Below are 16,835 nucleotides of genomic sequence, written 5' to 3' on the forward strand. Positions count from 1 at the left end.
CCTTAGCCCCGCCGCAATGGTCTAGTGGCTATGGTTTTCAGCTGCAGGTCGCGGGATTGAACCTCGGCTGCGGCGGGTGTATTTTCGATGGAGGCGAGAAGACGCTTGCCCTTGGCTTCCTTGCCTCGTGTCTCGTCGGTGTTACCCGCGCGCCATCTGCATTCTCGAACGCGATCGGACGCATGCACGGACGGATGGACACACGGATGGATGGCCGCACGCACGGATGGACACAGAAAGACAGACAGACAGACAGACAGACAGATGGAAACGAATGGACGGACAGACAAACAGACAGACATATGGACGAACGGACGCACAGACAGACAGATGGACGCACGCACGGACGGGCGGGTGGACGGACGCACGAAGGATGCATGGATGGACGCACGGATAGATGGAAGCGTGGACGAATGGACAGACAGAAGCACGGGTGGACGTACGGACACTTCACCCCACTCATCATCATTTACTCCATGGATATGCCGTGATTCTTTTTACTGAAATATTATTTTGCAGTGCGTTTTTTCCATGTACGTGTGTTTATACTAGACGATCTACATTTACTTTTCGCTGAAAACAGCTAACATTTGGGTGACTAGGTCATGGCCCTTTTAAAACATTTAATTGGAAAAGGCTGCGAATTTCGAAGTGACGGTGAAGTCAGTTTATCGCACACTGTATTCATGTAAGACAAGGGAGAATGGGCATGCGACAGCATGGCAAAGTAGAGTAAGTGTAAATTCACAACAGATGTCTTTCGTATATCGAACAATCGAGAGCTTATTTTATCCTGATGTCACGCGAATGAGCCCCTGACGTTACGTATTGTGCCACGAAAACTGGAAACGCTAGCTGGGAGAAAATAAAGCATTTTTTAATGCTTTCGGTGGTTGTTTAGGGGCCCTTTAAAAAATAATTGATAAAAAGAACGCAGAATCGGTTTCATGGCAAAAAATAATCATCTGGGAGAAGTGGGTTGCTCTTGGTGTAGGTTTATGAATAGGTAGTGTCTATATTGCCGGCATCCGGCAGAGTATATCGACAGACAGGGTGCCGGCAGTTCTTTTTTATAGGAGGGTTTCAAGTGACGTTCTCTGGGGAGTGTGCCGAGGCCGGTCTGGTGCTGCCGAACTGCGAGGAGCTGCCCAGGATAGGGGAGTACCGCTACCTAGGTGTAATATTGTCCACCTCAGAGAATTTCGTCTCACGACATGAAGCACACTTGAAACAAGCGGTACTGCGAGCCAGCGGCATACTGTCTGTAGAATGCCTGTGAGACTCGTTAGGTTAGGTTAGGTTAGGTTAGGTTACGTTACGTTAGGTTAGATTCAGTTGGGAAAGCTCAGGTCTTTGACTATCCTTGACAATGGTGATCACTGTTTCGAAATGTTGGAGAGCGAAAATAGCTAAATGACGGCTTAAAGCTAAAAATACAGCAGGCTGACATAACAGGCTCACCAGAAATGTGCCGGCAGATAAGTCACATGGTAATGGGCAGCCAATAGAAGAAAACTGCCGGCAACTTCTTTTCCGGGATAGTATGCCGGTTACCGGCAATATAGGCGCGACCTTATTAATAAAGCAGAGAATCCTACCGGAACCGGCAGGTCGTAGATAATGCACTTGCTGCATAGCTTCCATCAGCCAGCCCAGAAATCACAGCGTTCTTCCACTTCTGAACTAAGAAATCGCGCAGGTTGTCGGGCTGTTGGCCCGGCCGATGACGCGGTAGGCGAAAGCGTGGAGGAGCAGCACTATGACTGAGAAAATGGAGCAGTGCAGCACTGGCTTCTGAAACTTGCCATGACCTAGGATGATGTTTCGGACAGCACAAAGTCCTGCAGGATGGTAGGGGATGTTGTGTTGGCGCTAACGTCGTCGAATATGTCCATCTTTAATGACGTGTCCGAGCCGTTGTGACAACATTAGATGGACGAACGCAGGATAGTTATTTCTCGTAACTGAATTACGGGAAGTCTAATTGGCCAGTCAACCTTTTAGATAACGTCACTATCCCGTTGATGTGCTGTGGTCCTGAGGTCAAAGCTGGAGGAATGGACGACGGAGTTTCAGGGTGGTTACAGAGATTCAACGGCTTCAAGTGAGTGGCATACGCTTCCCACAAGGAGCAGCTTCGGCGTATTTTCGGCAGGGGATGTCCGAATGACAAAAAAACTTAATCGCCAGTTATCCCTGCTTATTCTAGCTGCCACGTCTCACCCACTTGTTGTTTCCGATGACAAGAGCAAGTCAGGTCTTGATGATGATGATGATGACCATCATCATCATCTTTTGAAAAATTGGCACCTACCCACTCAGGAGGAACGGCCAAGAATCGGGCGGATCATACAGACTAGATATATGATTAATAATGATTTGTAAGAGCTAAAATATGGCAGACATGAAGTTATATTGTAACCATAGTCACTCTTCTAGGGGGAAGGAGGGATAAAAAATAGTGGAAAGATATGAAGAAATATAGGACGAGGTAAGCGACAGAAAAAATAGCAGCATATCCATGGGGTGAATGATGGAAAGTGGGGCGAATGATGGAGAGTGGGGCGAAGCATCCGTCCGTCCATGCGTCCGTCTGTGTGACCGTCTGTGCGTCCATCCGCCCGGCCGTGCGTGCGTCTGTTCGTGCGTCCACACGTCCATCCGTGCGTCCGTCCCTGCGTTCGTCCATGCATCCGCCCCTACTTCCGTCCATGCGTCCATCCGTCCGTGCAGCCATCCGTGCATCCGTCCATGCATCTGTCTGTGTGTGCGTTCGTCCATCTATTCAACACTCCAAGTACCACCATCTCGCAGCTTTTCATCATATATTCTCCATATAGAAGCACCGCCATCCAGCGTACATTCCAAGGACTAAACGAGAGGTGACACACGCACACTTTCTTACGGCTTGCGCTTCGTGCCTAGTTCCCACCTTTAACCACCTCGAGTTCATGGTATATACTAGTGCACTGTATTCGGGGCACTGCGGCCCAACGCTCGCTAAACCTTTTTAAAACCAAGGAGGTTACGCATAGCGAGTGTAACGTAGCAACCCTCTCTTGTTGAATAGTGCTCAATGTACATGCCAATGGCCGCTAATGGGCAATGAGAGACAGAAGAGTTTGGCTTTGGCACACGCACACTTTCTTACGGCTTGCTCTTTGTGTCTACTTACCACCTTTAACCACCTCGAGTTCGTTGTATATACTAGTTCACTGTATTCATGGCACTGCGGCCCAACGCTCGCTAAACCTATTTAAAACCAAGATGGTTACGCCCTGCGTGTATAACACAGCAACCATTTCTTATCAGATAGTGCTCAATGTACATGCCATTGGCTGCTAATGGGGAATGAGAGACAGGAGAATTCGGCTTTTAGTTAACGCACACGCTGTGAATTTTTTACTGTTCAACAACGCACAGAAGAAATCTCCCACTGGCACCACCTTGCAGGTCAAAAGTCTTAACCAGTCGTAACCAGTCGTAACCAGTCTTAAGTTTTGACCTTGCAGGTCAAAACTTAAGACTGGTTACGCACTACGATGAGGGATAAACTGGTTAAACGAGGATAAACTGGCTAACCTCCCTGTCCTTCTGCTTCTTACTTCCTGCCTTCCTTTTTCCAGAGCTGAATCTTTCCCTGATTCATTGGTTTTCCCGCAATGTGTGTCAAAAAGCAGTCGCAAAAGTTGAGGCCCTTATCACCCCTGATAAGGCTCAAGTTTTGTCTGACGTCACACCATGCAACGAAGGTTATTCTGTACGTTTATATACGAGTCTCTCGAACTGAAGCTTCCCCTAATGCGTTGGCTTTCCCGCAATGAAAGTAAAAAAAAAAAACTGCCCAAAAAGTTGAGGCCCTTATGACTAAGAATAAAACATTTTGTTGACATCACACTGTGCAACAAAAGATATACTGTACGTTCGTAGTCTCGCGAGCTGAAGCTTCCCCTGATGTGCTGGCTTTCCTGCAATGCATGTCAAAATTGGCAGTCGAAAAATTTAAGGCCCTTATCACCCCGCATGAGGCTCAACTTTTGTCTGACGTCACACCGAGCAAAAAACGATATGCTGCACGCAAAGTCACTCTAAATAGGTCGCGAATGTCGGAATGAAAAGTGGTCCGAAACCTATTGCGACAAACATCAACAACCGCGTGACGACTGAAGCACGACTTAGTGAGGAGGGGACAAATATTGAAAACCAAAAAAAAAAATTAATTAAACCTTTATTTTCAATAGTTTTACTTTTATTTGTTACAGAAAATTAGTAGATTACATTAATAAAACTTTAGTCGTTGTTATGTGGTTGAGCGCCCGCTTTCTTCGTTGAGTTTTAGAAACAGTGGGCACATGCAGACAGTCTGGTAACATGAGCCAACGGTTCTACCTTGTAGCGTTGGTTTAGTTATTTGCCTACTTTATTCGTGTCACTTTATAATTATCCGCACTTATATTCCCTAGACGACTCAATATTTATTTTTCTTCTGCGAAATTTAACAATTCGTCTTCTCCATTACACTAACCGCTGGTTTAATGGCCAATACGCCATAGTGATTACGAGCCAAAGCAAATAGGAACAAGAAAACAAGCAAAAAATAAAAATAAAGAAGTTATCAAAATCAAGCATATTCATTAAAAATTTAACATTTGGAAATTCTGAACATCCCCTGTAAATAGCAAGGCACCGTTCGTTTCATAGCCGATCCCCCATAGTGGGTAGCGCTAGGATAAAAGGGACAAAAAAACAAACAAGCTCGACGTGAAGTGGTAGATGTTTTCTGGACGTGTTCTTTGGTTCGGCGCATTGCCAGGCTATGGCCGCTCGATCAAATGCGCTTTGATTCAGTGACCGTGGCCAGGCTAACGGGGCATCGTTCCCTTTTCCGGGGTGACTTAGTGCGTACCTTCAGCACTTTACTTATTTTTTATGCGATGTTTACTGGTGTGGCATTTCAGAGCGCAACAAGCTCACGGAATGTATCTAGAGCCGCTCCTGCGACAGCCGACTTCTCTCGCTAGCACACGGCCAGCTTGCCCTCGCCTCTGGTGACGGTGAACACGACACGCTAGGCGAAGAGACCCTGTACTCTACGGCTGCGAAAGCTGTGTTTTCAAAGCTTCTCTCTCGCTGTAGTAGTTTTCGACGATTGGGCAACGTGAGTTTTCTAATTATCATGCTGTTGTGTTAGTGAACAATTGTCTCACAATTGCCTTTGTGAGTTTCTTGTGCAGATTGCAAGTACGTCATTTGGCTAATAAAACATTATCTCTCGTATGCAATTAGCCAGACACAATTAAGGCGCAACAAAATTACGTAGTAATAACGGCACGTAAAAGGTCAGCAGTTAAAAAAAATGACAATTTCGCGCCATGTAGGACAAATACACGACGTTGCTACCGCTTCTGGTTATGACGTCATTTTTTATTTTTCATTTTTTGTTTGCTCTTAGTTGTCCCCTCGTAACGTAGATGGCGATGGTGGCAACGAGCCGCGGACTACTGGATCCATGGGCTTCTATGGAAATTACGCTACCAGTTTACATATACGTTGCTGTACGTTTATATTAGTCTCCCGAGCTGAAGCTTCCCGTGATGCATTGGCTTTCCCGGCATGCATATAAAAAAAGCAGTCGAAAAAATTGAGGTCCTTATCACCACTGATAAGGCTCAACTTTTGTCTGACGTCACACCGTGCGACGAAGGTTATACTGTGCGTTTATATTACATTCTCCCTAGCTGAAGCTTCTCCTGGTGCGTTGGGTTTCCCGCAATTCATGTAAAAAAAACCAGTTCGAAAAATTTGAGGCTCTTGTCACCGCCGATAGGGCTCTACATTTGTTTGACGTCACACCTTGAAGTGGCGGACCTAATATTGCCACTTTTTGCTTCGCAGATGTCGGAAACGTCTAAAAAATCTGATGACGTCAGACAAAAGTTGAGCCTTATCAGGGGTGATAAAGGCCTCAACTTTTTCGACTGATTTTTTGACATGCATTGTGGGAAAGCATACGCACCAGGGGAAGCTTACTCTCTGTAGGTTCCAATACAAATGCACAGTATATCTTTCGTCACAAGTTGTGACGTCAGACAAAACTTTAACCTTATCAGGGCTGACAAGAGCCCCAACTTTTTCGACTGCTTTTCGATATGCATTGCAGGAAAGCAAACGCACCATGGGAAGCTTCGTATCTGTAGGCTCTAATGTAAACACACAGTACATCGTTCGTTGCACGTGGTGACGTCAGACAAAAGTTGAGCCTTATCAGGGGCGATAAGAGCCCAAACTTTTTCTACTGTTTTTCGATATACATTGCGGGAAAGCAAACGCATCGGGGGAAGCTCCATCTCTGTAGGCGCTAATATAAACGCACAGTATATATTTCGTACAAGCTGTGACGTCAGACAAAAGTTGAGCCTTATCAGTGGCGATAAGAGCCCCAACGTTTTCGACTGCTTTCTGACATGCGTTTCGGCAAACTCAAACCATCAAGGCAAGCTTCTGCTCGGGAGGCTCCTACACGCACAGGAGGTCCATCTTTGCATGGTGTGACGTCACACAGTTAAGCCGATATCGCAGTTTCTTACAATAAATTTTACACCTAATAATCACCTTGAGCTTGCAGTTTGTAGCCTTGGCACATATCCTGCCTATTTACCCGCACTGTATTACCCGTTTTCTTACTCAACTAACAAAGATGGATTGATGACTTGATTTATTTACACTACTAGAAAAGGAGACTGTGAGCAGAGCTTCTGTATACGTCGATGTCATAGAAGCCACCTCGATAATTAAAGGTGTCTGTCGATCCATCCATCCCTCTGCCATGTAATAGAAATCGCGCTGAATGAACATACATAAAAATTAAATTTGTAGGCTGCATTGAGTTTCGAAACTACTGGATCAGGCTCCAAAGGCGAGTGCCTTAACCACTGGGCAAAAGGACAAGTTGTGCACTGCATCACTATCTCAGAACCTCGTGAATGCGCCATGAAGGAATTCACGTACAAAATAAAAAAATTGCTAAGCTGTGCGGAGATTCGAACCTTGAACCTCATGCTTCATAGGCGCGTGTCTTACCCCCTGGGCTAAAGACCCAGACTTGCGGGACGTGTGTATCTGTCAACCTTATTATTGCGCTAAAGATAAATAGACGTATAAAATAAAGGAAAATTTTGAAGCTGTGCCGAGTATCAAACTCATGGTTCCATACTCTTATGTCGAGTGTCTCCGCCACTAGGATAAAAAAGCACACTTGCAGAAGTTAGACCACACTTTTTTTAGTGAAGATATTTTACCGCGTGAGCCATTTTTCTGTCATGAAATTTTGGTTCAGTAGGGTAGCCCAATGACTGAAGCCCTAGCTTGATGATTAACCTACCTGCCTCTCTCCTTCGTTTATCTTTCTCTTTTTCCTGCATTTAGAAAAGAATCAGATTACGTAGACGAAATCGTCCCAGTTGAAAAAAGAATTTGTCCTGGTCCGGGAACCAGGACGAATTTTCCTGAAGGTCTTAGTTCCGAGAAATCGTTGCGGATTCCCTCGTGGGTTCATGCTACAAATGAATGGCTGTCAGTTCTCCTTTTCATAAGCCTTCGATACTTTGCGGGATTCCGCAGAACTCACTCGCTGTAACAAGGCTCACCGATAACCACACCGATTTAAAAAGTAGCACCTTTAGGTAGCTCCATATAGCGCACTGGTCCACGTGAACATTTTGCAATTAAGTTTCAAATTCCCAAGCCATCACTAAATAGAATGCTTCAAATTGGACTCGTGTGTTACCTGTGTGATGAGTACCCAGAGTTAGGCTCATTACAAACACCTTTCTTTGCTGTCACAGAATTGCTTGTTGCGGAACTCGCTCAAACGACCCTCTAATGACACAAGGGTGCAAGAATCACGACAGCAGCAACAAACTTGTCATAATCTTTCAAACATATGTATTTTGAACAGGAGAAAGTGAATAACTTTAATACAGTAGGTCATGGAACAATGACATCGCGACCTTATGTAATGACCTTGATGGTGACATATACGCCGATGATATTTGCCTCTGGAGTGCTGCAGTTACTCGACCTCAGGTGCGTGCACGAATACAGCGGGCAGCAACCCTCACAACAGCCTACCTTCAGAAACAAGGCCTAACTATAACAACTGTGAAGTGCGCGTTGATAGCGTTTACACGCAAACCAATGACGCCATACCCTTTTTACATCAATGGGCAGAGTGTCAAATATGCACGGACGCATCGTTTCCTGGGCATAATAATCGACAGAAGTCTTTCGTGGAGCCCACATTGTGCGTACTTGAAGAAGAGACTGCTATCTATTGTGCATATAATGAAATTCATGTGCGGGAAAGCATGGGGAACTTCTGTGGCTTCCATGCTACAGCTGTACAGGGCCCTATTTCTGGGTCTATTGCGCTACAGCTTGCCGGTACTGACTAACACTTGCAAATCCAATACTCATTCATTGGAGAGTTTGCAGGGTCAGGCACTGCGTATCTGCCTCGGACTGCCCCGATGCGCTTCTACTTATGCCACAATCATGCTTGCCAAAGACCATCCGGTCAGGACATATAGAGTTGTGGATTGCCTCAGAGCGCACATTCGACATGCTAGCCGTGTCCCCGACCACCACTTGGCCCTTCTACCCTCCGGAAGACCACGTGCTACGTTTTCAGACGTCATAGCCAAGCACCTAAACAGCATTCCATCAGGCTATACGCCAGCTGCGAGAATGGCATGTCCTTTGTGGTGCCTCGACCAGCCGCAAGTACGTCTAGAAATTCCGGGAATCAAAAAGAAAAGCAATCACTCCAGAGTAGCATTGAAGCAAGCAACACTGCTATTATTACATGAGTTGTACTTAGACCGAACGCAGATATACACTGATGGGTCCGTCTCGTCCAGCAGCTCATCAGGTGCCGCTGTCATTCCGGCTGCAGCAATGACAATCAAGTTTAAGTTGTCGCATATGACTACACCTACGGCGTCAGAGCTTGCTGCTATAAGGGCTGCTTTACAATATCTCGTTCAAGAACGTCCAGGAAAATGGGTCATATTCTGTGATTCGAAAGCAGCGCTTCAGAGTTTGCAGTCTGCCATGCGTAGGAGGAGTCATGACCAATTGGTACAAGAAATAAGACATTGCCATCATGAAGCTCTAGCACGAGGGCATGATATTATATATCAATGGCTGCCTGGACATATTGGTATTACCGGAAATCAATTAGCCGATGATGCAGCCCGCTCAGCCCATGAAGGAACCCATGTGGTCCCGATTCCTCTATCAAGGAATGATGCAGCAAGACAACTTTACCTGCTGGCTCGAGATCTCACACGTACGTTCTGGTCGTCTACCAGCTTCCAAAGGTGTCAATTTTATGAACTGGATCCTTCTCTCAAGCTAAAGCTACCATCACAGTTTTCCCGCTCCGATGCGACACTGTTATGCCGCCTTTGGTTGGGTGTTGCATTTACAAAGGTGTACTCCTTTCGCATTGGTATGGCAGACACCTCTACATGCGACATCTGCGGAGCTGAAGAGACCATCGAACACGTCCTGTGCAGCTGTGCCTGCTACGACACACATCGATGCCAGCTCCGGATGGTTTTGAATAAACTTGACCCCGGACCATTTTGTGTGCAGAAACTAGGACCTTGGGCATCTGCCTCAGTTGCGCAGAAAGCAACTAAAGCACTGCTACTTTACCTAAAGTCAACAAACTTGAGCGACCGCCTGTAGACTGTGTGTGCTCCCCGAGTGTGCTCGTGATTGTGTGTACCTTCTCATCCCTCTGCAACCTCTTTTCTCCCCTTTATCCCTTCCCCAGTGCAGGGTAGCAAACCAGATGCGCGTCTGGTTAACCTCCCTGTCTTTCCTTGCATCTTTATCTCTCTCTCTCTCTCTCTTTCTTGATGGTGACACAAATAATCGCATATTCGGTTCTTCATTTTACGAGCACACTTGCCATGGGTTTTACTCATATACACCACGAAATATTATTGGGATATTTTTTTATTATAAAACCGTCGCAACGAACAATTTATGGCGAACATAGAATCATCGCTCAGTTTAGTTGGCTGCATATCTCCATTTGCTTGTGGAATTTATGACACAAACAAAGCCTTCACAATTATCGTTAAGATCATCGTGAATAAAACACAACGTGATTCAAGCACACTGTTCAAACTTGCACAACGTGACTCAGACTGTTGCTCGGTTACACCTTTATTCACCTTTACCGCGAGTAGAGTGGTGTTTCGGTATATCCCGCGGTATCACAGCTCACATCATGTCGCCAACGCGGCTGCGTCGACTAGACTTATCGAATATGACGTGATGCGTCTACAGAACCGTACCTCTATCACTTCCAACTGCGTTTCAGCCAAAGCCCGCATCAGATCATGTGCCTTCGAGGGCTCACAGGCATCGACTGACACTTTGCAAAGAAAATGACAAAGACGCGAGGTAAATCAGACTATTGTTTTGCTTGTTTTACGATTACAGTACAAGCAGCTTCTAACGTGCTCCAGTCTGATTTCAAGGGATTTCTACCACTGTCAGCACAATGCTTCGTCACAGTGCTCCTTTGTTAATCTGGTTCTGAAGCCTGCCATTCCAACATGTGTGCGTTTGCGCATTCAGGGAACGCACAGCAAGGCTATAAAGTTTATCTTAGCGATGCTTACGAAACGGATGTATGACATGGTTCCACGTCAATCTGTGGACAGGGAAATAGTGGAGCGCAACCGACATCGCTGTGCAGGAGCAGAACTCGCTGCTAAAGCACATGAAGCCTAAATAATAAAACCAGCAGTCGACGGCAAGCACGCCACGTGCATGGTTTACCGCGAACAGCGCTGGAAGAGATGAACGTCAGTTCCTTGAAACGTTTCCTGCTGGGTCAGTCTTTACCGAAGCTTGACTTGGAGTATTGTGTGGTAACGTACACATATTCGGAGTGAATACAGACTGGGTGCAATGTCTTCGCATTAGTGTCCATAGATGCTCTATTCTTCTCTGTTCGACGCGAGAAACGGTTCACGAGAGGTACGCGTAGACAGGAGTGGGAACGGGTGTTTCAAGGCAAGGGCCATGACATTCCACTGAGGTCCACCGGTCCACCAAGTCCAGCGTCTGCTTCCAGCAAGCTCATGATGACTGCCATGGCCACCTCGTCCTTTTCTTCACTTTTGCCCTGACTTCCGGCAGTGAGGATGTCCCGACTAACGAAGCTGTTCACCAGGTCCAGATCTAGGATGAAGAAGCAGAACGTAAAACTACAGGCAAGATCTCTTACCGAGGTAAGTATACGCGAGTGCACCACAGTCTTATTTGAGCGAAAAACGGTTGATACACTTGTTTCACTTATTTGCTATTCCATAATTTTTGTGCTGTCAGAATAGTTCGTGACCCTTCAACAATCTTGTTGGGTTCTCGGATGCAAGTAATGCATCGTTCAAAACAATAAAAATTAGAAGCAAATTTTCACTTTTGTCTTGGAAGCCACAAAGAGTAGCCGTAGAAAACTATGCTATTACACGTCGTGTAAAGAGTCTTTGTTCGACATGTTTTTTTTTTAGCCATTACTGCTAATAATAATAGTTCTTGAAGTTTAACATTCCAATACCACCATATGATTATTAGAGACGTACACCGTAGTGATGGGGTCCAGAAATTTCGACCACCCGGGGTTCTTTAACGTCAACCTCAATCTAAGCACACGGTCCTGATGCATTTTCACCTCCATCGAAAATGCGGCCGCTGCGGCTGGTATTCGATCTCGCGACCTGCGGGTCAGCAGCCGAGTGCTTGTAGAGAGTGCTTGTTGGTTAAAGACTTGTAGTCTTTAACCTACTGCCCCCCCCCCCCCCCAAATAAAAACCTAATTTGGGTAGCCCAGACCGAAGGTTGAGAACACTTCGAATGGATATTCACTCAACAGTGTGCGCTCTTATTTTCTACCCTGCCTGAGACAGAAAGATTGCGCTTGACCAAGCGCTGCAGGCGATTTCATAGCTTCAGATATTCGCTACACAAATGAGAGCTATTAGCGAGGTTTACTATTTGGCATCCTCAGCCTCCAACCTTGCAGATCCGGCATCCTCCTCTTCTCAGTCCTCCATTTCACTGAAGCAAGAAACGCTAGACATTATAATTGTGCATTGCTGAGTGGACGGTAGTACATATGCACTGGCCACCGTTCCGTTACACGAGCAGCAGTGACAAAAAAAGCAGAACAGCGGTACGCTTGTTTTGTTTCGTTCTGTCGTCATTGTGCAATTTTACCGTGGCCAACCCAACCGGGCAAAGTTCCGGCGCAATCACTCGGACCAGTGACGTCATTAGGAGTAAGCCATTATAATATTACGAGTTTTCGACGAAGCTCGCGTATCAGCGCGTGATACTTTTTATGATGTACGCATTCTACGTTCACAACAAGAAGAACTGATCTAGCCGCGACAGATAAGAACCAGATAAACGTATACACAAATGAAATCATTGCGATTGGACGTAGTGTTACTCGTTCTCTAAAAGCAATGCTTTGATACGATCTACACTGCAGCATAGAGCCGTTCTCCAATCCTATAAAAAAATGTTGTAGCAGCTGTGGCAGGTCTGAAAGTAACCTGTGGTCATTCCCTCTCATTCATTGCAGGATACCACAAGGTTATCTTTCAGTTCGCAGAGAGAGAGAGAAAACATTTATTGAAATAAGCTTGTGAGTGAAGGTGGGAGGGTCCCTTATTCCAGGAACAGCTCGAGCTCGGCGGGCTTGGACAGCCCGCCGAGCTCGAGCGACGAGTTGACGCTGCTCGACCAGGTCCGGTTGGGAGATCGCAGCCTCCCACGCTTCACTGAGGAGGTCTTGGTCCGCATCTGGTGCTGCTGCTCGTAGTCTTGGGACGCTTACTTTGCACTGCAGTAGGAGGTGCGCCAGAGTGTCTGCCACATTGCAGTGAGGGCCGATGTAGCTGTGCAACGTTGGCCTCATATGGTGCAATAGTACGCCGTATGTGAACGTGTTGCTTTGAAGACGCCTATGGTCAGTCCCTTCGTCTCTTGTGAGTTTTGGATGTGGCGGGGGGTATAACCTGCGTTCGAGCCGATAATGTTGCAGTAATGCATGGTACGTTAGTGGTATGGCTTCTCTTGTCTCTGATTCTGTTGTTGAGTGGGAAGTGCCTCGGATCTTGTATGGGAATGCCCGGTTGACGCATTCGCGGAAAAAAAGAAGGTATGTGCTCAACAGAGAAAGAATGGTGTGTTCGAATTTCCATACTGTCCACATGCTCAAGTATCTTGTAAAATAACCGTTTCGGATTGAACGTGTACCTCAACTCCACAACGTTCTCTTGGCGCTGGCCTCGCTTGAATAATGGACTCTTGAGTCCAGTGGACGTTCTACGTAATGCCCCCCCCCCCCCCCCGAAAATGTGAGGAGAGCGCCAAAAGTATCCCCCAGGGTAACTGAGCTCTACTACGTATCCCGGGCTCAGATCCAACTTCGAGTATAATCAGAGCACATGTTATTATCTAAACGTGCACGTGTGTCAACCTGGCTACGCACACATGCATGTGGAACTGAAAGCGATACATATTATTTGTCGTTATGTATAAGCGCCGCCAATTGACCGCACGTGTACCGTTGTTGTGGAAGAAAATGGCGTAACATTGCTTTCGGCATACGAACACGCCATCTGCTTTGTGAAACTAAGCGTTAATAAACACCTAAACGCTGAACATAGACGTCATACAAGGTCATTAATGTCTGCGATACCTGTTTTCGAATTAATTTTCTTTTGTCCGGGAAGATACTACTGCTCACAATCGTTGCAGAGAGCAAATACTTCAGAAACGAAATACTTCAGGAGGGTAAAATACTTCAGAAAGGAAAGATGAAAAAATCCTTGAACACGGGTGTCACCGAAGCCGACGTTTGAACAAGTGTATTTTTCAAGGCTTCAACTGCATTCCTTAGCGCGTGCGTGTGTTTCGTCTACTCTTCACGAATCAATAAAAACAGAAGAGGAGGAGAGGGCAAGCGCAAAAACGAGGGTGGGACAGAAAGAAGGAAAGGACAGGGCGCCAACTCACTTGCCCTCTCCTACTCTACCACTTTCGTTGGGCGAGAGTGGACGAAACCACGCACACACACACAGGCGTGCTATAGGCACACGCTACGATGAAGCAGACACTCGTCGAAACCTCAGCTCCAGAGACCCCCCCCCCCCCCCCCCGCCGTGTTCAAGAACTTTTTAGCTCTCCAAGCGTCCGTCTTCCCTCAAGCGTCTTCCAAGCGTCCGTCTTCCTTCTGCCTTATTCAGAGAAAAGAGAACGAACGTACGGGAAACCATGTGACACCGGCAAAGAAAGCTCCACTTTTATGAAAACTCGCCAGCATCTCCGTTGTGTCGTCATTGCGATTAACGCAGTAGCTGTGAATATCGTACCTTTGAAGCGTAAGCGCTTTTTGCAGCAGTTTCCAGTCTTGGAAGGTGTTTCGCACTGGTGATGCGGATTATGCTGTCTGTAATGCCTGGCTGTTCACTGGACGGGGCCGAGGTGGTTCCCTCCTCGATGCCGCTGGTGGCACGACAATCCGGCGTTGCTCGGGTGGCCAGCGAGCAGTGGTGGGCGCTCAGGTGGTAGCCCCGTCGCTGGACGCACTCGGCTGTCCGCGGCATGGCATCAAGGCTGCCTGAGGGCACCCATCTTGGTCACTCAGGGCACCAGCAACAACCGGAGACCTTTTGCTGGCTCGAATGTAGACAAGAAACCAGGTCACCGCCGAGGCCTACAGCCTCTGATGGAAGAAAATAATCCCTAAAGACGCCCATGCAACTCTTTGCCCAGTAGCTTCATTAAATGAGTTCAGCGCCTCACGAATAAAGTGCCGCAAAAACTTTTTTTGATGCGCCAATTGTGAGCGCAGACACAGGAATCCAGATACAGGGATGGAGCTAATTCGGCGCACGAATTACCTTCAGCGGCTTACCTTTGGCGTGGCCAAAGCGGAAGGTGCATCAACCTTCGCCTTAGAAAACACGAACGCTCATTATCGGAGCCGAAACCATGCTTCCTCGTCGCTAGTTCTCAGGAATGCGTCTGCGTACCTTTCTTCTACGACACAATGATACTTTCGCATCACGAAAAATTAGTTAGCAAGGGAAGTGATTGAAGTCTTCCACATCCGTCAAAAAAAAAAAAAAAAACGATAAATGTGTCCGCATGCCATCAATTGCACTGAGTGACGCAGAATTCAGCTATCTTTCCAGCTCCAGCAGATGGTACCACTGTATATATTTTCCCCTTGGTTGCGTCGTGTTTGAATGTATTGCTGTTTGTTAATTTTTTTTTGCATTTTCTGTTAAGTTGCACTTCACCTATATATCGGCTGTTCTTTCCCAAATAAATGTTAGTTGCGAGTCCTGTTTGTGTCCTTGTACTTCCTCGTCGTCTCGTGGGCGCTGTTCAACCAAGACGAGCCCCTAATGGCGGCCACGATGAGACTGAAGTCGGCGCGGGCAGAAAACGCACGGGCGCTGCGCCATCGTTCACGTAATGTTGGCTTTGCCGCGTGAAATTGAACATTCGACGTCACTTTGCACCACGTGACAGCGCTCGCCGAATAGCGGCGTGGGTGGCGAAAGGAAAAGGTATGCGCAGCTCTGCTACCTAAAGGTAGCACATACAGTAACTCCAGATGAGACCAGCCCACCTGCTGACGTGGTTTGAGTTGAACGGGTATAAAACTAAGCCCTCCTCCTTTTACGGTCGGTGTTTGTTACGCGTGGCCCCTAGACACTTATCCAGTGAGGCAAACTATGAAGCCCGGAGAAATGTTCGATGCCTGCTCTACCAACTTTTTTATGTTTAGTTGCCCCACGTTTGGCGAATGTTTGAACTCACATAAAACAACTAGACTTTTTATTTTATAAATAGCACTACCACAAAAAAAAAAAAAAATGCCTGCGAGACTTATGATTTATTGAAAGTATTTTGTTTGAAGCACTGGGTTGTCAAGTTAGTAAGCACAAGTAGATACAAGACAAAGTGTACACCTACTAATGTGCAATAGGCGCTGGTAATTGGCGTCTAAAAGAAAAAAAAAGCCAGTTTATACGGAACATGGCAGCAGTAAAATTACCTAAATTCATTGCTGCCTTCTAGGTCCCCTAATAAAGACAAAAAAAAAGTTTCTCTTCACAGATTCTTAGAAAGGGGCCTGCTCTTTCATTATAACGGAGTTCAGAGTATCATCTTGTGTAATTTTGTCGCTTCTTCGGTAATGGGTAATCAAGTACAGCCATAAACTGCCGAATTCACACAATAATTCGTCAACTTTTTGTCACAGCACAAATAACCGTTGCATGGTAACAAAGTGTAACGTAGTGTACATAACCACTAAATATTATGGTCCTGCTTTGAAAATAAAAAAAAATATACGCACTCGCAAGCTTTCATTATTTTGCCCTTTTTCATTGGAGCGTAAATACATTACTAAGTATTTATTATTTGATATATTTTTTAGACAGCTTTAATAGCACTTAGTCTAAAGACGCAGTGAATTTCGCTTTGTTATGTTGAACAGTCCCGCCGTACTCGAAGTACAATATAGGCCTTGTCAACAAAAATGCATATTTGTTGCTCACACTAATTTCATTACTATGAGGTGACGCTTCCGACCAGGCATTAACACCAGATGCCATTGGAAAGTGCAGATCATAAGCTTTTTGAATTAACACAATTCATATTTATTCGTCAAGCGCAGCGAGCACAGTGTGTCTGCAAAACAATGCGTAAAATGTGGAGCGGTTGTC

The sequence above is a fragment of the Rhipicephalus microplus genome, unplaced genomic scaffold (genome assembly GCF_043290135.1).
Source record: "Rhipicephalus microplus isolate Deutch F79 unplaced genomic scaffold, USDA_Rmic scaffold_107, whole genome shotgun sequence".
NCBI classification, from domain to species: Eukaryota; Metazoa; Arthropoda; class Arachnida; order Ixodida; family Ixodidae; genus Rhipicephalus; species Rhipicephalus microplus.